Source organism: Pipistrellus kuhlii, unplaced genomic scaffold, assembly GCF_014108245.1.
Source record: "Pipistrellus kuhlii isolate mPipKuh1 unplaced genomic scaffold, mPipKuh1.p scaffold_m20_p_4, whole genome shotgun sequence".
Taxonomy (NCBI): domain Eukaryota; kingdom Metazoa; phylum Chordata; class Mammalia; order Chiroptera; family Vespertilionidae; genus Pipistrellus; species Pipistrellus kuhlii.
Genome location: NW_023425540.1, coordinates 58,669,409 through 58,692,341, shown reverse-complemented (window position 1 = coordinate 58,692,341; position 22,933 = coordinate 58,669,409). Strand labels below are relative to the sequence as shown.

The 22,933-nt window shown below is 42.4% G+C and overlaps 2 pseudogenes; both read right to left on the bottom strand.

The window, feature by feature from the left end:
• The window catches only part of LOC118703097, a 98,882-nt pseudogene extending 77,760 nt beyond the window's left edge, over nt 1-21,122 (bottom strand).
• The window catches only part of LOC118703095, a 38,278-nt pseudogene continuing 36,374 nt past the window's right edge, over nt 21,030-22,933 (bottom strand).

Sequence of the window (22,933 nt, the reverse complement as noted above, 5' to 3'; positions counted from 1 at the left end):
GCTTCAGTGCACACAAGCAGGGATCTGGTTGGATAGGCAAATGCAGACTTTCTCCTGAACCTGCCAATCAGAACCTGGGGGTGGGCCCAGCAATCTGCATTTTAGCAAACCCTACACTAATGGTGACACACCCTAAAATTTGTTTAAGAACCAATGGGTTAAAACCTCCTCTTCCATAGGAAGAATATTTAATTCAGGACACCTGGCGTAGGAGGACGCTGGGGCAAACACATCAAGGGTAGGTCTTGTTGCCTGTGGGGAAGCCCATCCCCCCAGGTCTCCGGGTCCCTGCTGGGAAAAGCCTAGGGGGAGGCCCAGGCGCCACGCGGGTGCCTTTAGCATCCAAAGGACAGCTTGGGACCCGAGCTGCCACAGACTCCGCAGCTAGACTAATTAGTCTCTTGGAATTTCCCGTAAGAGTCTGAAGGGCTGGGTTGGAAACTTGCAACCAATTGCCCTGGTGAAGTGGGGTAAGAAAGGACCAACAACGCGGCTGAAATCCCACAAAAGCCCTTCCTCCCCACGAGGGACTGAAGGCAGGCTTGTTCCTGTGTAGCAGGCTGTGAAAAGCCACTCCTTTACTCTGATGGGAACTGGGCTCAAGAGAGTTTCCCTTCCAGCAAGATGCTAAGGAATAAGCCAAACGCCGGCCAAGTCTGAAGCCGGGGTTCACAGGCCGGCCACCCTGCCTGCTTGTTTGCTTTTCTTCCTATTTACCCCTTCCTTTTCCTCTCTGTTTCTTCTTTTCCTTACTCATGGTGGCCTGAGGCCTTGGCTGTGATAGCACCGACTGGGGGTGGGGTGGGAGGGCACCTCTGGACGCAGAATCTAGAGCTTGGGTTCATCTTTGTAACCTCTCAGGATTGAAGTAGATGTTCTCTAATGTCCATTCCAGTTCTGATCTTTTTCTACTGAAATTTTTCTCATGGACAAAAGCTTCCTCCCAGTGAGAAATGCAGTTGGCGTTCTAAGACCTGTCATTCACCTTTCCCATCTCACTAGTCCAGCCACTGCTCTCTGTCAGATGTCACCCTTTAGGCCAGCTTCTCAGGACTGTCACAGTTTTGAGATCAATGGCTGTGCTCCTTCCCAAGATCCCCTTATTCACTCATGCATTTGTGCATTCGGCTGTGCTTACTTAGCTTTGCATACTGGGCTCAAATCCCTGGGTTCCTTCCTTCCCTCCCTACCCACCTATCCAACCATCCTCTCTCTCCTAAGTACTATTATATGTTATTCCACATCTACATTTTCTCCTGCCTAGAGAGGCTGTGAGGTCTTTAAAGGCAAGAATCGTGGTAGTCCTATGCCTAGCACATGCTTTGTATGTATGTAGCACATTAATTTAAATATTTATGTTTTTATGCTCTTTTCAGCATAAGGTTGAAAGTTTATTTCTTTTAACTTGTCCATAGGTATTTACTTTTGTTTTGTTTTTAAAGATTTTTAAAATTGATTTAGAGAGAGGGAGACACACACACACAGAGAGAGATAGACAGACAGACAGACAGATAGACATTGATCGGTTGCCTCTTGCACACACCCTGACAGGGTTCGAACCTGAAACCTGGGTATGTGCCCTAAACGGGAATCACACCCAAAACCTTTGGTGTATGGGATGACATGCCAACCAACCAAGCCACACTGGCCAGGGCTGAGGTATCTGTTTTTAATTAAAGCAATTTTCCTAGGAGTGAGCAATAAATATATGACTGTATTGTTTAACTATCAAAGAAAAACCAGAGCTGGACAGTAGGTAAAGCTGTAAAAATATTATATTCAGGACTAATGCCATAGGGAAAGGTACCTCAGTGTAGAATTGGGCTCAATTCAGAATGCAGCATGGACAAGTGGAAATTTATCGCCACGGAGCAGGGTGGTAGGATGAGTGTGTGGCAAATTACTAAGGGGAAAACGTCAGAAGCGGGGGGGATTGTTGCCGCAGACATCACCTGGAAGGAAGTGGAGGGTGAGGAACCTGATCAGATATGGAGGAGGAAGGATGCTTGCTAAACTGACCTAGCAGGGTTCTTTCTAAAACTAGATTTCATGACCAAGTACACGGATGGGCAAGGTTCAGGAGACTGACTAAAGTTTGGTCAAGCAAAGAATATTTGTCAGGAGCTAGAGAAAGAAGATAGTAATAAACCATGAAAAATAATGCAAGGGAGTATGGAGTATCATTCTCAAAGGAAATACATGCCTTGAGCCAATAAAAAGGTACAATAGGTCATTTATGGGACTGACTGCTTTCACAAATTTGGCCAGTAAATTTTGTGGGGAAGGAGGCATAGATAAAAATGTTCCAGGCCCATACTTTTTTGTTGTTGTTGTTATTGACAAAGTTGGTGCTGACATCTCTAAAACCTGATTAAGGATGTTATATTCTCCAGGACTTCCTTAATAGGGTATGTTGGCACAGAAAAGTCAAAACCAGAAAGAGAAATGAATATTTGTTTTTCCATAACTAGATGGTAGAGTCTCAAGCGAAGGACCACTCATCTCTTGGCTGCTAACTAGTCCAAAATTTGAATTCCTACATGGTTATAGCACCTTTAAAAACTGCCAGTTAAGAATATAAATCAAGCTAGCTACTGCAGTAAGCCATATGCGTAGAGAAGTTATTTACATACTTCCAAAGCACAGAGGGGCCAGAGAAAGCCCCTGAAAAGCCTGACAGTGAATTGTGGCCTGTCAGAGCCTTTGAAAGTGTTAAGTAGCATGCAAGTGCCCAGCAGGGATCGTGCTGACATTGTTTTATTGTCCTACCAAATAACTATGGCAATACCATGCCATCACCCCACAAAGTTGAACATATCATTTGCATTTACAGTGTGAAGTTGTTATTAAAGGCAGGCTATTTTTGCAAGTGCAAATGTTGTATCTTTTCTCTTTCCTCTCTTGTTGTGCACAGTATTTAAGAGCCTGCTGCTCAACCACCTGTTCAAGTTTATTACTGTGAGAATTACCAGCAATTTTCATTCCTTGGTTATAATACTGCCCCAAACTTATCTAGGATGATGGGCTTCAGGAAGAAGGTATAGCGAGTTGGGTGCCAAGATCCCAGGAAATGGATGGCACAGTTTTGTCTGATTCTTGGAAAGAACCAGCCTCCACAAGCCCAGCCAGTGTGGCTCAGTGGTTGAGCATCGACCTATGAAGCAGGAGGTTACAGTTTGATTTGCAGTCAGAAAACATAATTGGGTATGGAGTCGATCCCAGTAGGGGGAGTGCATGAGGTAGCCAGTAAGTGAGTCTCTCTCATCACTGATGTTTCTCTTTCTTTCTCCTCCCTTCCTCTCTGAAATCAATGAAAAAATAATTTTTAAGAGTGCAACTAAGCAGGATAAAAGGGGTAGCTGGTAGCCTAAGTGAATCTGAGCCACATCCACACCTCGGCCACCCTGGGCTCTCACACAGGGCTCGAGTTTCTTGAAGGCACCTTGGCCACTTGGGAGGTACTCTGAGGGAGACATGGGATTTTCAGGCATCAGGATTGAGACACTGGATTACAGGGGTGGGGAGGAGATAAAAGGTGTTTCTTGACAAAGAAGCAGAGAACCTACGCTGGGGAGGAGAACATGAAGGATAGGGACTCTCCTCCAGAACAGAGAACTGGTCAGTGGAAAGAGTGGGGGCCACACTTGGTAAGGGCCATGGGATTTAGAAATGTTAAAAGTGTGTCAACCAAGTCTTTAAGAGTAGACAACCCCTGCACTATTTAAAACCATCTGAAGTGTAGAGGAGAGGAGCAAAGCCTCTAAATTATTTTGTGATGTAGAATACTTTCGATGACAAAAACCTGTCAAAGATATCAAAATGAAAGAGAATTATGGACCGTGTATAAGCATAAGCCTCTCAGATGAAATGCTAGTAACCGGAAACCAGCAGAACTTCAAAAGAACAGACTTCCTTCTGGGAAGACAAAGGTAGCCCTACACACTAGTGATATAATTCCCCAAATTTCTTAAAGTACAATCCTGTCACCCTCTCCATTGTTGGTGCATCAACGTAAACGGGGGGTTCACACATGCATCTTACTGATCGAAGTGAGTTTCAATTCGTAGTCAACACTGGGTTACTGCACATAAAAACCTGCATCCGCAGCTTTCTCTGAAAATGGCACCATCTAACACACGCTGGTCTCTCCCGTGGCTACAATTAGCTGCAGCTGCAGAAGTTGTTGCCACTTCCCCCAGAGCCTGGATCTGGTTCTGCAGAACCCCCACCACCCCATCTCCCCGGTATCCCTGGCCCGATTATTTACTTGATCAGCTGACCCTGAATGTATTCTGTACAGCCCTTGGTCGTTCCATAAGTCTTCTTTCATTCCTACAATTTAACGGTTCTAAATTTCGGTCCAGATGTCCGTTTAGAAAACTATTCCTTTCCATATTACTTAAAAGCCTAGCATTTTGAGCTAATGTGAGTGTAGCAAGCCCTGGCCCTATGCTCTTCTTTCTTTTTCCATTTGCTTGTAGCAGATGATCCTTGGTTACCATGGCGATTACCATCCCTTAATGATACGCTGCTACCGCATGGGGAATGTAATTTCCTTTAAGCTCAGTGGAAAGCAGTGGGGAACAGCAGTCGGTATAAAAGCTTTCTCCCCCTTCGGTCCCTAGGTGCTCCTCAGTCGCCACAGAGGACAAGAGCAAGCTGCTGATCAATCTCCCCAAACAAACCAACACGAGAGCGGCTGTCAGAATTTAAATACCCTCCCCAGGTCCCAGGGCACATGTGGGAACCCCGAGGAAAGCTATTTTCAACCTCGGAAAAGTGTTCTGCATCAGGTCTCATGGGACTTAATTAAAATAATCAGCTTTCACAGCCCAGGCTTTCGGCTCTAACCTCCTGCACAAAATGAGCATCCCATACGCCAAGAGGCCCTGCTCATGGGGACTCTGAGCGCGTAACCTCTCTAACTGCACACTCTCCTGCTGGCAGGGATCCCATGGTCTGCAGCTGGCCCTTTCTGAGAAAATGAAGGGCAGAGAGAGGTAATCCACAGCCCGTGGATCTACCCAGACTTTCAGGCCTCACTTCTGAGTTGTCAGAGGTTCTGGCTGTGGCCAAGGAGATGGGAGAAGGATGCTCTCTCCTCCACAAAACTCTGAGCACCAAGGGCTCACTCCCTGGGATGTCATGTGAGAGGCAGGTTGACTCTGCCCATTGCTGACCTGGCTTACCAGGTCTCATTGAAGTCTCTAACTCCTAAGGTTCATTTTTTAAAAATATGTATTTTTATTGATTTTAGAGACAAAGGGAGAAGGGGAGAGAGAGAGAGAGAAAGAGAGAGAGAGAGAGACAGAGAGGGAGAGAGAGAAACATCAATGATGAGACAAAATCATTGATCTGCTGCCTCTTGCACGCCCCTTACCGGGGATTGAGCCCGAAACCCCGTGTGCCTGACCTGGAATTGAATCGTGACCACCTAGTTTACAGATGGATGTTCAACTCCTGAGTCATCAGTTGGACCTAAGGCTTAAAAATAGAGATATAATTGACATATAACATTGTGTGAGTTTATGGTGTATAAGGTAATCTAAGGTCCATTTTTAAATCATGGCCAAATAGAAAACTGTGCAAATGAAAGAGGTTAAAATTTTTAAAAAGTATATATTTTATTGATTTTTTTTACAGAGAGGAAGAGAGAGGGATAGAGAGTTAGAAACATCGATGAGAGAGAATCATCGATCAGCTGCCTCTTGCACACCCTCTACTGGGGATGTGCCCGCAACCAAGGTACATGCACTTCATCGGAATCGAACCTGGGACCTTTCAGTCTGCAGGCACGCTCTATCTATTGGGCCAAACCGGTTTCGGCTGAAAGATGTTACAACTTTAAAATATGTTTTATTATTGATACTCATTTTTATTATGGTAAGAACACATTCATGAGACCTATCTACCCTCCTAACAGATTTTTAAGTGTATGATACCATATTGCTATCTATAGGTAGAATGTTGTAGAGAAAAATCTCTAGAACTTGTTATTTTGCACAGCTAAAAATTTATACCCATAAATTAGCAATTTACCTTTTCCCCTTCCTCTAAAATTTAATTTTAAGAAAGGAGTTACTAGACTACAGCAGTGATTTTCAACTGGTGCCACAAGAATTTTTAAAACACACAATACCTGACTAACAGCCAAGACAATGATAGCTGTCAGATGTGAATGCCCTGTCATATAATTGTGTTGTGTCTTGTTGGTCACATCACATAATAAGGTTGCGTCTGATAATTCTTGGTACCTGAAATCCTTATATATAAGTATCAGTATCTGATTTTTTTAAAAAGTCACTTTGGAGCAAAAAAGGTAGGTAATTACTATTATTATTATTTTCTGTAACCAAAATTACTTTATTTTCAGATTGGCAAAAAATGTAACATATTTTTTGTGTGCCTCAGAATTTTAGTTTGTGTGCCATGAGATGAAAAAGGCTGAAATTGCTGGATTAGAGTCATCTCTACAGGTCCCCCCTTCTCCTTTCCTCTTTCCTGCCCTTCAAATGTCCATACAGTTAAAATTTGATTAAACTAAGTAGCTGATTAGATATATGATAAAGCAAATAGAATCTAGGTATGCAGAGTGTCCATTGTAAAATTATTTCAACTTTTCGATGCAAAAAATTTTCATAGTAAATATCGGAAAGTGAATAAATGACTAAAGTGGAGTTTACAAATGGGTCACCCACAAGACCACGTAAGACCCATAGACAGGATTTATTTGGCCATCAAGGAATTTTTAATTACATTTTAAATATCTGGATTTCTAGTTTTTCTAGAAAAAATGAGGAAATCTGATGATATTAAGACCCACATTCTTGCATGACAACAGTTGCCTGGAGCTGGGAATGGCTTTTTCCTTTTGTTGGGGCGTGTCCCCACTAGATATGACTCCTCATTTATGTTACTTATATGGGCCAGCTTCTCTGTTGATGACTGACCCAGAGAAACCTCAGGAGGTGGGGAAACGTGATAAAAGGGCAGCTTAATGCTGTGTGTGTCTGCACATGTGGACAGGAAAACACAGTCCTGCATCTTGTCTTGGTTTTATATGGCTGGGGCAGAGCCTCCTCCCATCCCATCCTGCTCACAGCCTCCCAAGACTCTGCCCAGTGCCATGCCTTGATGTTCAGCGGGTAAAGTAGCCCATACACAAGCCTGGATGTGGCTGTATCATTAGAAAAGTCTTGGGCCTCGCAGAGCAAGGCGGCATCTGTTTTAGAAAGCTTGTCTTCTGACTAAAATAAAAAATAGAAAGAAGCTAGTGTGTCTGGAGCATGGGCCCATTTAGTGCCTATCAGTGCACTAAATAGACCATCTCCTATCAACTTGCTGCCACCACGATCTATCGCAAAGTTTTGTGGTTAGGTGCCAGGCAGAGAGCCATGCAGAACTCGGGTGTCCTAGAACCTCGACTTGATGTGTACATATCAACGTGGGAAAATCCTCTTTGGTTCCTCTTTCTGGCATAAAGAAGGTCTGTGGGCTAAAACACGTTCTCAGAGGAAAAAGGATGCGTGCTGCAGAGATCCGAACTCGAAAGGATGCTTCACTGGGGCGTTCTGTGCCTCTGAGGTCTGTGCTGGGGTGGGAGGCCCTAGGTGGGAGCCGTGCCTACAAAATCTGCCATTTTTCTAGTCAGTCCGCTGTGAGTGCTGTCAGGAGCGTGATGCATCCTCCTTGGTCCCTTTGCCCTTCTTACTCTTCCTCCAGTGCTTTCTACTGAGCTTGGAGAACAGCCTGTCCCCTTCCTTGGCCAACTGTCCTTATGCGGTCTGACCCCTGGTGATTTTCCAGCCCCATGTAGCCCTGCTCTTCCCTCCCCTCCCATGCTCCAGCCACACTAGCCTCTTTCTATTTTTGAACACCCATAGCTTGTCCCCATCCGGGGCGACTGCACAAAGTGCTCTGTCCTCCACCTGAACCACTCCCCGCCGCTCCTCCCCACTCTGGGCCCTGCTGGCTCCTTCTCCTCATTTGGGTTTCGGGCCACATACCAGCTCCTCAGAGGTCTTTCCTGACCACCTACCTCCCCTTCCCTCACGCTCCGTTTCTAGTACATTATGTCCTCATTTTTTTTCATTGCAATTACAATCTAAAATTATTTTTATTTACTAGTGTCTGCCTCTTCCGCTTCAATACAAGCTCTCCAAAAGCAAGGACCTTGTCTCTTCCTCACCACAGAGCATCCCTGTTCCTGGAACATGCATTTAATCTGCAAATGTCCACACCCAGGGAGGCGTGGGAAGTGTAACAATTGTGAGCCTGCAGGCATACAAATGAATATTGTACTGCAAAAAAAAAAAAAAAAAAAGGCTAATCATACATTTAACGCTCCCCTGATTTAGGCCTGACTTTCAGGATGGACGGTGGCTGTTTGTTATATCCGGATGCCAATATCAAAACTGCGAGAGAAAGAGTTAGATTTGATGGTTTATCTCCCTCATTATCATTTTATAAAATGGCTTTGACTGGTGACACAAAAGGCAAGATTGCCACCTAGTGTTCAGATGTGTGACACCAGCAGAACCTTTTTAAAAAATTGGGAGTCTATAGAAAATCCAGCTTCCACAATCTGCTGTGATACAGCCCAGGATTTACCAAGGGAGCTCATTCCCCACAAATGAGTGTCTCTGCAGAAGCTCCAGACGATTCCTTCCATCTCCTGGGCTTCTGCCAAAAGTCGAGATAACGTCCTTGTTGGCTACTAGAGAAACCCACAGCAATATGACAGCTGGCTAGCTCAGTTTCACAAGGGAGCAGATCCTCCAGACTCTGTTTTTTAAAATTCCACCTGCCTCCCCTGTTAATGTGTGCTACTTCTAAAATAAGGGAAATCAACATGATAGAAAATAGTACTACCACCTCAGCTGCGTTTCGCCCTGGCAGCACAGGGAAAGATGTATTTCACAAGGTTCAGGAGCACACGAGCCATTCAGACCCCTAATTGGTCGTGACCACGCACAAGACTCACCTGCACTGAAAGGTTGTGGTGGCCTTAAGCTGGGCATTTCTCACCCCCGAGCCATATGCTAACAATGGGCAGAACAGAGGGGAACTGCGGGAAGTGGCCGGATGAAGGCGGCACCAGGGGAAACCACTTTATAAAGAGCCTGGGTTATAGTCTCCTAAGATAGCGCTCTGGGAAACTGGGTTATTAATAATGATGGGAAATGGGTGGTGAGATAAGCCAGTGGATGGAAATAACCATGGCAACCAAACTATCCATTTTCTTATTTCACGTTCCTTGAGACTAAAAATAGATCAAGTGTAGGTCATTGCAAGCAAGTCCAGCAATGGTTTCCATCTCCTGCTACAGCTTTTGCTGGCTTTTTTAATGGACATGTACAGAAATGTTCTCCTAACCTTAAAAATTATTATATACCTTTTGCTCTAATTGTTTAGTCTGTGCTCTATATATTATTTTAATGTATACAGTCTTCCATTCTCATTTTACAAAATATTTTCCAAGAGCAAATATAAATAAATATGAAATTACAAAGCAAGAATTGGAATGTTTTTTGGAAACCACCTACTCAATTCATGAATCTTTTTTTTTTTTTTTTTTGTCATCCTGAGTGATGTAGGCTTTATTTAAATCTCTTCAGTGACAAGGAGCTCACTACCTCACAATGTAGCAGTTCCATAATTTAATTAATGGTTGGAACGTTCTTTCTCTATTTCCATTTACTTTTGCAGTTGATATTTATTTAGTACCTACTTTGCCAGGCACTGTGCTGGGAATTTTGAATGTAGTGATGAGGAAAATGAACTCAGTGCCTCAACACACAGAAGTTTCAGCCTGCTTCCCCGGACCTCTCCTGGGGGTATGTGCGATCAGAAACAATACAGAACATGAACACAGACTTTTTCCAATATATGAGAGTCCTGTAAAGTTTGAAAACCCTTAGATTTTCCTGTACTAACACAGCTTGTGTTATTAGGGAGGATTCCTTGGATGCAAGTAAGCGAATGAATGAACAAAATCCTTGGACAAAAATGGATCTATTTGAGCAAAATTGGGCAGCTCAGAAAATTGAAGGAAGAGGAGAAGAATCAGGTCTGGAGAAAGCAGAGTAAGAGGCAGCTTTGGGGACTAAATAGCAGGAACTAAAGGACAGTATTTTTTCAAGGTGCTGCTTTTGTTTTCAGCCTTTGGCACACTCTGACCAAGATTCAAGAATGGCCCAGCTTGGGTCCCATGCTGACCCCATGCTGGGTGGCATGGAACTTCTTGATGTCCACATAGAATGTAGCCAATGAAGCAAAGGTTGTTCCTGCAGAGAAAGATCAAGGAACTGCTGCCAGAGGAGGAGGAATGAATGCTGGAGACAAAACCAATAAATGACCACAACAGTCGCCATCTCAATCTCCATTGTTGGGCAGACAGGCCACTTGGAAACCTGGAGGTCCTCCTTTAGGAAGTAGTGCTTGGCTGAGAGGCTTGCTAGCTTGATCTCAGTCTCTAGTTAGAATCCCCAGGTCTGCCTCACCGTCATTCCTCAGGATGACGTTGGTGGCCTCATCCTTTGAGCCTCCTTCTACCGTAGGTTTTCAGTGATGATGAAGAGTCAGCTCTTCCTTTTGAAATCTGTCGGCTGGATCTCGCCCAGGCACCAGCACTGCCCCAAACCTCGCCCTTATCACCAAACAAGCATATTTTCAACCAAACTTGTGATCCAAATCCACTCCTCAGCATATCACAGTGGACTTGATGTAAGTTAAATGAGCTCTAGTTGTTGTTTCATATGCTTGTTCTTGGGAAACAGTTTTACAAGGACATCCTAGATTTCTGCTGGAGATTAATGTCAATGTAAATAACTGTATGTCTACTTTAGATAAGGGAAACATCTTTAACAGTCTCCAGTGTTCTGGCAGCGCTCCATGGCTTTCTGGAGATTACTGCAGTATCACTGATCATGTCTGCAGGCTCCTTGAGTGCTTGGAATAGAACTAACTTGGGTCCAGTGTCACATATTCTCTTCAAGCTGCCAGCTGTGCTCGCCCACACACTCACATAGCTCACCTGGCTTGAACACCAGCCTTTTTGCTGGAGGAGGCCAGAGAGCAGTGGACTAGATCTGCCTTCACCCTGAACAACTGTGTCGTGTCTAAAAGAGCAAGGGCTTTGCAACTGGAACGACCTGGGTTTAAGTCCTGTCCCTGTCTTATACTCATTGTGTGGCCTTGGTTCAGTTATTTACCTATTTCATGTCTCTGTAGGGAAGAAATGAAATGTCTTTTCAAAAGGGAAATACTAAGACAGTAGCAATCCTAGGAAGCAGCTACCACCCTAGAACTGGGGAGTGGGTGGAAGAGTTGGAGATTGGAAAGGTTTGGAGCTTGAAAAGAGGCCCTGCCAAGCTGAAACTCAGACCACTGAGAAAGGTCGCTGCTCAGCTGTACTGCTGTCTCAGAGCTTGAAGGCAGCTCCTGTGGGGAGAGACCAGACCTCTGAGGAGGGTAACTGATTGTTGGTAATGGGGTCCCCAGGAGAAGTCATGGTGATGTTTTTGTGAGTGTTAGGAAAATGCAAACCAGAATCAAATGTTGCTACCAGAACAACCTGCTGCTGCTGCTGCTGCTGCTGCTGGGGTGAAATCTGTTGCTAGGATGGTGCCGACAAGAACAGTAAGACAAAGGGAAGAAAAGGTACACGGGAGGAGCACTCCCTTCTTCCTCCAGGCCTGAAGTCTCCTTCTAGCGCCAGCTATTGGCAAAGCCTCTCAGAGATCCAGTGCAGTTTCCCAGCCTCAGAATCACAGAGCAGTATGAAAGGGTGTGTTTGATGCTGGGAAACAATTACTTCACTGTCTACTCATTTGGCTACTCAGCATCCACAGACACCTTGCTTCCCTGTGGACTTCCATGCACAGAAAACAACTTCAGGCTGCTGCCTGACAAAGTGCAACTTCCTTTACACAATTGAAGACGTTCTTCATCGCACTGTATCTCAACATCCCAGCAGCCCTCAGCGGTCACTGTATCTACCTCCGGGAGACAGTCATATCGTTCAGCTTCCAGTTATCTTAGTTGCTCTCAAAATCCCATCACAGCTTTCTATTACTAAAAGACTACATCGTCTTATGTAAAATAGTGAGGGCAAGAAGAAGAAATACAAAATTAGTGTAAACTAGGGGTCAACAAACACCAACCCATGGGTCCAATCCAAATTTTAAAATAAAAGTTTATTAAAACATTTACAAAATATCTATGGCTGCTTTCAGGCTATAGTGGCAGAGGTAAGTACTTGCAACAAAGATCATATGGCCCTCAAAGCCTAAGATATTTATCATCTGGTCTTTTCAGAAAATTTTACCCTGCTTTAAACACACATACCCAAGCACACATCCTGTAACTGTCCTATTCGAAGTTTTCTGTGCTCTCAGTCAGAGCCTGAGCTAGGTCTTTACGTGGTGAGGAAGCCCAAATATTCATTCCTGAATGAATGTTAGGATAAATTCAGAAGTGTCTGAATCCTCAGCTGTTCTGCATTTTTTTTTTAGGTTGCTGAAGTTTTCCATTAGCTTTTGCTATTGGCCATGGAAGTGCCCCAGAGAATCCCCCAAGTTTTGTGATCCTACCTTCATTTATTTAGAAAATATATTTTATTGATTTTCCACAGAGAGGAAGGGAGAGGTACAGAGAGCTACAAACATCGACCAGCTGCCTCCTGCACACCCCCCACTGGGGATATGCCCGCAACTGAAGTACATGCCCCTGACCGGAGTTGAATCTGGGACCCCTCAGTCCACAGACTGACACTCCATCCATTGAGCCAAAGCGTTTTCGGCCTACGTTCATTTTTTTAAATAGCAATACAATTGGTTCTTGGTGATCAGAATAAATCATCCCAGCCTGTAAAGCAATCTTCTTCTTTACCTGTTGGTTAAGGGACATGAGGGCCCCCAAATGACCAGGTGGCTGTTTCGATGAAAACATTGGTATGTACCCAAAATGAATTATTCTTCCCTTAAAACCAGTACAGATCACTGTTGCAGGGGTGAGATGCAACAATTTGCAAGAAGGTTAGTAGATGTAATCGTGAGAGGAGTCATTCCCTTATCCACACATTGATGCCTGGACCCTGCATGCTGACTATGAGGAAAGAGCCCCAAACATTGGTTACTGATGTAAGCATATGCTGTCTCCTGTAAGGCAGACCCCCATGCTTTCAGGATATTGTCTTTTTGGGCACTGCCACCTATAATAGTTTTCAATGGGCCATTCTATCATTCTATTGGGCCAGCTGCTTCTGGGTGATGGGAAACATAGTAAGATAGACAGGCATCTGGCATGTGCTATCTTACATACAAACTGGTCCAAAGGCATCCGTGTCAATGACAGGTCAGGCAGGCCTTCACATGAGGGGGGCATTCACTATGTCCTCAGGCAAACAAAGGAGGCCAAACACCACAGGGTACTCTGAATCTTTTGCCCTATCTGGGTGTTCTTTGTGCTTCTTGCTTTTCTTCTTTTTCCTGCAAACAGTCCTCTCATGGATACCCCCCTCCAGGGCCTCTCTGCTGACAAAGGCTCCTCAGAGCAGGAAGAGCTTCCTCTGCTGGAAACTGGGAGGCTTATAAGCCACAGAGGAATTTCTTCCTGCTGAACATCATGGGAGATGGCGTCCCAGACCTCTCCAGACTTCTTCACGGCTGCATCCCGATTGGCATCCTTCTCCTTGGTGGTTCAGCCAGAACAGGTATTGTGGGCCTAGAACAGGAGTCACCTCTTTCTCTTGGGCATAATCACTGGGCCAGGATGAGGCAGCCCATTGTGCCTGCACCCCAGGCCACGTCTCAGTCAGCAACGCCCATCGCTATGGCCATTACCCAACCCCTTCTTTAACGTTTAACGCAACAGAGTTGCTGTGAATTAAACCCAACATTATTTTGGTCATTTCTGCCAAAGTAATACTTAGAGAAAGTAATATGAGTACATGGTTATCAAAAGTTACACCAGGCTTTCACTGGCCCCATAAAAGTATCACGTGGGATCCTGGAAAGGAACCAACAAGCAAGATTCTGGATAAGCTCAAATGCTAAGAATTATTCATTTGTAAGTATGCAAATATGTAAATATGCAAGTGCTATTTAATAAAATAAGAGCAATGATGTTTTTGTGTTGCCACGTTTAAATGAGTTCTCTAGTTTGTAGGGTTTTTTTTAAATTTTTTATATAAACATTCAAATGACATTTCCTGTATTTTTTCGGATTTCTTTGCATCATTGTGCTGTAGAATAAGGGCAGGGCAGGCAGGAGGTCAGAAGCCAGTTCCAACTCTGCTCAGAATGACCTGGTCCCCTGTGTGTGACCCTGGACTTAAATCTCTGGGTCTGTTACCTCATCTGTAAAATGAAATGAGTAGGTGAGATGATTTTAAGGTCTTTTTCATTTTAAAACTATGGTATGAAGTGACAAGTGATACAATATCATATGATATGACTGATAAAAGGATAAGGCAGGGACTGCATTAGCTACGGACAACCTTACTGTTCATATTTAAACTCCAACTCTTTTGAGCCTAATAGATTTTTTTAAAAATGTTCCAGCTAAAGCAACTATCAATTCATCTGAAATAAATATGGTATATCTGAGTACATCTTGTTTTAATTTCTCCAGAGAACTGGCATAAGATCTCTCCGATACTTACTGGTAGCAGAGAAATTTAATCTGGGTGCTGGCAGCCAGAAGCACATGGCTGGTGCCTATAAAATCTCTACACACTATCTGATCATTTTGAGAGCGTTACAGTGGGATTTGTTTGATTGTCTATCTTGTCATGGCTGGGTCAGAATGCCTCTTTTAATAATAAACAGTGACTCCCTGTACTCAACACAGTCTCACTTGAAATATGAGTAAGAGGATGGAGCTTGAGAAAGGTAAGGAGGGACAAAAAGAAAAGGGTCTTGGATAAAGTGTATGCTGTTAGTTTTATGCATGTATTGGGATCTGGTCCAACACTCCTCTTAGGAGCTCAGACACTTGGTAATGCTTCTGGAAAGGGAAGCAGATATCAGCATGAGAAAAGCGCAGGTCATCATTTCCTGTGTTGAGGTGCTTGTTCAAGCTGAGGACGTGGATCCAGGAAAGCCAGACACACAGAGTAAAGCAAGAGGCACAGGAATGACTTGACCTAATTTTGGAATTCAGGTCTTGAGTTGACATCATTTGTGTCTGGACCAGATTCCCTCACAGAAGACCAGGGCACTGGCTGAGAGGCCTGTGGGGATCAGACTATGAGGTCCTGGGCATGGAGTAAGAACTCAACGGTGGCAGGCAGGGCTCATACTTCATGAGCATGTATGTAGTGCAGTGGCACAGGGCCCTCAGCTCTGTGATTGACATTTTGAAATGTTTAATAATGTTCTTTTTGAGTTTGTGTTTAATAAGTGAAGTCAGATAGGACAGTGGAGCATAAACCAGGGACTTGAGGCCTCAACTCAGAAGCAGTCTTGCTTTTCACCAGCTCCTGCTTCCTGCTTCTCAGCCCTCAGCTCCCCTGTGCCCTCCAGCAACCACTGGTGCCCTGGGCCACTGGTGAGCCTGGGTATGGAAGGAAGGGCTGGAGCCAGGCATGCTCATGCTGCTCACGTGTCTCCTGTTGAGTTGTGAGACTGAGTCTCACTGGTCCCTCAATTATCCTCAAGCAACACCAAATAGCAAATGTGAAACACCATGACTAGTCAAGAGAGATACCACAAAATAAGCAAGTCAGAAAAAGATAAGTATCACATGATCTCACTCATATGTGGAATCTAATGAACAAAATAAACTGATGAACAAAATCGAAACAGAGACAAAGAAGCATGGAACAGACTGACGAATTTCAGAGGGAAAACGTGGGTGGGAGGAGAAAGGGAGTGATTAACCAGGAAACTTATATGCATACTAGAGGCCCGGTGCACAGATTCGTGCACTGGTGGGGTTCCTCCGCCTAGCCTGTGGGGATCAGGCCGAAACTGGCTCTCTGACATCCCCCAAGGGGTCCCAGATTGCAAGAGAGCAGTTCTCGGGTGATGCACCCCAGAATCAGGCTCCCTCCTCTCTGGTTCCAGGTGCATCACCTGAGAACCACAGCTGCCAAGTCATCGCAGGTTGGCAGCTCCTGCATTGAGCATCTGCCTCCTGGTGGTCAGTGTGCATAATAGCTACCAGTCGGATGGTCCAGATGGTTGCTTAGGCTTTTATATATATAGATATGCATAACCCATGGACAGAGACAATATAGTGGTGAAGGCCTGGGATGGGTGAGTACAGGGTGGAAGAGGTTAATGCGGGGATGCAGGGGAACATATAACACAAACAAAAGGGACATCCATAATCTTTCAACAATAAAGATAAATTGAAAAAGTAAAGAAGGAAGAAAACGTTTGCACTTTGCACTGGGCCCCACACAAGTAGCCAACACTGGTGAGAGGGATAGCTAATGACTGTGCAAGGTGTGAGCTGGCCTGATGCTTGAACACAGTGGGGGGTAAGGGTGAATAGCAAATCCACGGGTGAAGAGCAAATATAAAGGCCATAGCTAGGCAATGAGACACAGGTTTGAAGCAGGAGAGAGAAGAGGAAGACAAGGAAGTGAAAATCAAGATGTATGCATGGCTAGGGTAATCTAAATCCAAGTTTAAATAGTGGCTGGTGCTTCAGTCTTGTTTATTCCTGGGTGGGAGTCCATCTGACTCATTGGCCAAAAATGAGGTTGAACAGTGTTGACTATATTCTAAGCCCATGTTAGTCCTTGAGAGGGGGATAAAGGCGGTTACACACTTACCTGACACTGAATTTGTCTTTTAGCCTCCCTATATGATGGAAAGAATTACCATAATGAAAATTCAGTTATCTGCATTTAATGTAAATGTAACTATTGAAAAGAATGACTACCATATTTTAAAACATTCTTTTTTTTTTTTTTTAATGTATTATAATCTGCAGGGGAGAAAAAAAAAAACACCTTTTACTTTCTCTCTTAAGTTTGGCATCTTCAGATATCTACACTGAGTGGCCAGATTATTATGATCTCTGAAAGCATAATAATCTAACATATATAATAGGCCAGGTGCATGAATTCGTGCATGGGTAGGGTCTGGCTAGCCTGGCCAGGGGGAGGGGACATGGGCAGTTGGCCGGCTTGCTTGCTGGTTGAACTGGATGAGGGGACAATTTGCATATTTGCCTATTATTATATATGATACACACTGAGTGGCCAGATTATTAGGCGTTCAGAGATATATGGGGATACTGATATGGGCTATTGCTCCTACTTATAAAAGCAGGAACCATGAAGCAAATTATCCCCACTTGAAATGCCACAATCTCTCCAGCACGTCTTGATCAGCACCTCTGAAGCTGTGCTGAGTTGGGAAGAGGTGCAAACAATGCTCAGCCCTCTGCTTATTTTTTTTTAAAAAAGACGGAATTTAATTAAACACCATTTGTGCTCTTAATTTATACCTCTGGAGCCTTTATAGGCTCAGAGTTACTACTGCTAACTACAGCTTAGAGAGAGGAAAGTTTTTAACTATATTTTAAAACAGAAGCTGCTTATCAGCTGGCAGGGGAAGCAGGGAGCAAGCTTGGAAGGAAGTAACATCTGGCTTGTCTGACACCTGACACTTTTATTTATTTAACAAACGCCCCTATAGTGCTTACTGTGGTGTCAGGCACTGCTCCAGGTGCCTTACAAACACTAATTAACGGAGTACTCATCACAATCAGGGCTGACTTATCCAGGAGGCATAGTGCCTGGGAAAAAACAAGTTTTAATTTCTTTAAAGTCAGGAGAAAAAATTAGTATAAAAACAATGACTATATAATAAAGAATTCAGCCTGGACTGTATTTGTCTTTATACCACTGTAGTTAATTTTCAATATTATTTTATGGAAGAAGGGGCCCATGAAGGCAAATGTATATAGGGCCCACAAAAATCCTAATGTAGTTCTAATACCAATTGTACTTTTATGTTAATTTTACAGATGAGAGGACCCATGCACAGTTTTACTAGTAGCTGACAGAGCTGAGACTCAAGTAAGGCAATCTGCTTCTGGCTCCACAGAACACTGTGTTGAGCTGTGCTGACGAGCTCATCAGGGAAGTATTTCACATGAATTTTCTTTGTAGCTAACAAATTAGCACTCCGCAAGTCCAAATGCTTTGTTTTAATAATTTTGGGAGAAGGTCTTTCCTACATTTGTTATTTACTTCCTGCCTTATAGATGATCCTGAGCATAATCTACTCTTTTTCATGATGATAACGGTATTCTTATCCATAGTCAATCTTATAGAGTATTTTTTATGTGACAGGAAGGAACCCTTGTAAGATTTACTTTACAAGTACTAACTCTGCCTCCTCACAACCCTCTGAGGCACATAGATTTCTTATTTTTAGATGAGGAAACCCAAGTTAAGTTAAGCTACTTGTCTAAGTTCACCCAACCACTTGAGAGCAGTGGAACTCAGCATCCTGGCTCTGAGTGGCCCCTGGCAACCAGGATGAGTGGGAGCTTTGTTGTGCATACAGATTGATGCTCTCCAGAGCTTTATTCCTATCCTTGCATCTTCAAACCGAGATGTTATTTTAAGTCTGTGTCACCTCTTCAGGGTGTATGTCTTCTCTGTTCTTGTCAGGCAGCTGACTGACAGTTTTAGCTGAGTTTTGCTTCCAGTAGTCACATTTATCATTTGACAAATTAATGAAGGGCCTACGAGGGACCGTGTTGTGTTTATTTGCTGCTTCCAAATCACTTCAATGAAGAACCAGAGGGCCCATCAGCTTAGTGCTGTGTGCCAGGTAGGGCAACGTGTGCTGTGTGTAGGGAGAGGTGCCCTGTAATCAGCCTTGTGATTCCTACGGCCTGGCTTTCTGAGGGTGATTTTGGATGCTTTGAGGACTTTTTTGGATAATGTTCATTTATTTCTTATTTTTCAGCTAAGTTTTCAATGGTGAATGCTGGTAAGGGGCATGGCAGATATATCACGTGGAAGGGGAAAATACTACTTGGCATGATACCTTGGCCAACCAAGGGTTTTGACATAATTTAATTGCCAGGTAACTGCACTGTCTTTGTGGTGTTTATTGAATAGAGTTACAAATGATTTAACTGGAAAGTAAGACTCCATTGGGCGATTCTGACTCCTTTATGGCTCAATCTTGAATGCTAGGCCTGAAGTTGGGAGGGACTCCATTTATCTCCTTACCTATATATCTGTATGTGTATATCAACATAAAATATATAATGTTTTTATATATTATGTATATATTCTTATATATTATGTTATGTATATTTCTTATGTTGGAATAAACAAATGCTTTCTACTTGACTTGACCCCTGCTCACATCCAAACATCACATTAGGCATATCCTACATTTGTCCTTCATGACTATTTTAGACTTTATAATCTAATTGGCTACAACTCTAGGATTTGAAGATTGCTCTCTGACACCAATTGACTATTTCCTGTTAACTGCATTCAATTCTTGGCCTCCACAGCCTTCTTAGGAAACACTGCTACTATGCCCAAGATCCCTGTGCCTGGCCCCGAAGGCTGTGCTGACTGGGAATCAGTTTACAAGTTTGCAGAGGCTTGACAGTTTCTGGGTCCTACTGCTGAGTCATCGTGGGTATACCTGAGGCCTTTTGTGGGTTCTGAAATATTGACTGATATTTTGGCTAGGAGAAAAACAGGCAAGAGGTAAGCTGGTTTCTTGAAATATTAAAATTTTTAATTATTATTATTATTATTATTTTTTAAAGAAACAAGGTACTTTAGATTGCTGCTTAAGTCAGAGTTTATACACTGGTGATGCTCAGGTTGGATTTGAGCCATAGACATGTTTGACTTTAAATCAATTGCTTTCATTTTTAAAATCTAGAAATTTCACTACATAATCTCCAGACTTTTAACTGCTTTTGCAATTGGGTGATCTGAAAGGACAGGACCTATATTTCTGCACATTTGGCCAGAATGAGATAGTACCTGGCCACTTAGACAGGACATGCACTTTAAAATATATATATATAATTTATATGTTATAAATTATATAAAATATATATATAATTTCAGAGAGGAAGGGAGAGGAAGAGAGAGATAGAAACATCAATACTGAGAGAGAGCCGAAACTGGTTTGGCTCAGTGGTAGAGTGTCGGTCTGCGGACTGAAAGGTCCCAGGTTCGATTCCGGTCAAGGGCATGTACATGGATTGCGGGCACATCTATTTCTCTCTCATTGACATTTCTAGCTCTCTATCCTTCTCTGCTCCTCTCTGTAAAAAATCAATAAAATATATATTTTTTAAAAAAATACTGAGAGAGAATCATTGGTCAAATTGGCTGCCTCCTGTACAACCCACACTGGGGATCAAGCCTGCAACCCGGGCATATGCCCTGACTAGGAATTGAACCATGACCTCTGGTTCATAGGTCAACGCTCAACCACTGAGCCATACTGGCTGGGCTTGCACTTTTTTTGGTCACAATCCATCTGCAGTACAATTTGCTTCCTTACATGGCCTGCCTGTGCCCTGGAGCATTTGATTTTATATACCCTACTATGAATCAGTGAAGGATGCAAGCTCAACAGCTCAAGACGACACTGCCTATGCTTAATTTCCTGTTTAGTTTATATAATCTTGAAAATTAATATTGAAAAGCAATACTCACACATAAAAAAATTAAAACAAGGTAGAAACATGTATAGTAAAATGTATAAGTCCACTGACCCCACTGATCTAACAATTCCCTTTCCTTGGTCCAAGAAATAATACTGGTAATAGTATCTTTTATATTCATTTATATTTTTTCTATGAATAAAGTTTTGTTTAGTTTTTAAATCCAACTTGGGCTATCTACTTTTTGTAAGGCTGTAAGTGTATATAAATATAGCCTTACAAAAGGGTCCCACACAAGAAGGAGAGCAATGTGGTATATTAAAGTAATTATCTGTATAATTAACAAAAACTCTTGGTGCAATTTCCAAATATTAGAAAAAATGTTTTTTAATTACCTGGCTAATTACCTTCATTAGTCATTCTCTTGGCTCCTTTCTTCATGGAAGGAATCCATCCATTCCGTAGACATTCATTGAATTCCTTTTATGTTCAAGGTGCTCTGTGAGGTAAAGTGGAAAATACAGAGATGGATTGAAAACAAAATCAACAACAGTAAGATAAGAAAAAAATGAGTCTTTTCTCCCAAAGGAATGAGGTGAGGGCATTGAATTTTGAATTGAACATGCCCCACTGTCAGTGGATCAAGTCTAAGATTTGAAGGACACTTAAAAGTCCTAGATATAATCCAAAGCTGAAAAGGTGAAGCAAAGGAAGAGGGTCAGCTGAGTGGGGAGGGCATGCATGCCGCTTAGTTGGTAGAGGTGGGCCAGCATGTGAGGTGAGGATGAAGGAGAGCTCACTGAGAAAGCGTAATTTCTCCTGGTAAAGACCTGCAGGCACTTGGTCTGTGTTCAGACAGGAAAAAATATGACTGTAGTTCCTTTTCTTTCCTAAAGTAAATTTCAATGACAATTTTGATAAAATGAAAGTGGGAAGAGAGAGCTTCAAAGTAGACATAAAAGATGCACTCAAGAGCTTGGCCAGAAGTACTTTTGAGAGATTTAAGAAGAAATTTTGTCTTATATTTCAGTTACCTGGGAGCAACAATTTCTTGTTGTTGTTGAATACTCTCCTTGAATCAGAGAATGGTAAAAATTGCCAGTTTTACAAAAATAAACAACCAAAACCAAACCAAAACCCCATATGGTTATATTAAGTGCTTTCTCCTCCCCTTTAATTTTTTTTTTTTTTTTTTTTTTTTTAGACTATTGGGCCTCTTAGAAATAATTGAAAATACCCATCTGTTATAGATCTGCAGTCACTTCTAGATAAGACATAAGGGGAACTTACAGCACACTCAGAGCTGCAAAGATATGTCACCGTTCACAAATCCTTTATTTTGCTCTCCAGCAATCTGATGCTTTTATATGCCCAACATGGATGAGTAGTTGAATTATTTAAATCTAGTTTTGTCATGCCTAATGGCTATGTAAGCCAATATATAGCTGCATGAATGGTACATGGAAACCTCTGAACTGTTTTTGCAATTTCTTGTGAGTCTTAAACTACTTCAAAATATAAAGTTACTTAAAAAATGGTCATGAAACCAATTTTCATTTTGCTTTGAGATTTATCTTTTTCTTGAATGTCTCAGAATTTCTAACTTAAAATTTCTCACTTAAATAATTTTATGGATACTATTGATTGAAATAGTGATGAAATTGTTGAAACTATTTAAGCAAAAATATTTCTTTTGAGAAGAGCTTTTATTCTTTCTTGAGTTACCAAGGCTAATGAAAAACTTCACAGGATAATTGGTCAATCTCAGTTTCTCTTTGCTCTCCTTTAGAACTTTAGATATGAATAAGTGTCTTTTATAATAATCCCATAAACTGGCTTATTTTTTGGTTTTCTCGTCTACATAGTATATGAATAGACCTGCTTGAAATATTAGTAGGACCATAACCAATTTATTTATTGCTGTTACTTTGTCAACAGGTTTTTTTTCTCTCTCCATAACACATTATACCAGTCTATGAATGTGTTATGTTCTATAATAAATTACATAAAATCAAATAATGACTGATTTTAAAAAATTTGTATTTTAAAAATGTTATAAATTTACTTAGAAATAACATTACAGCCCATTTTAAAAAAAATAGTGCTATGGTCTCCAAAATAGGGCTCACATGTCCCAGGAGATGCTCAGGTACATTCATATTAATGGTCCAAATTTGAAAAGTTAAGATGTGACCCAAAGCAATGGTAGTATCAATATACCTCTGCCAATGGTCTTCAGAATTCATTTAGCCAACATTTCTCCACAAGATCTTTATAATAAATTAAGAAAATTTATTTTATTTTATTCAAA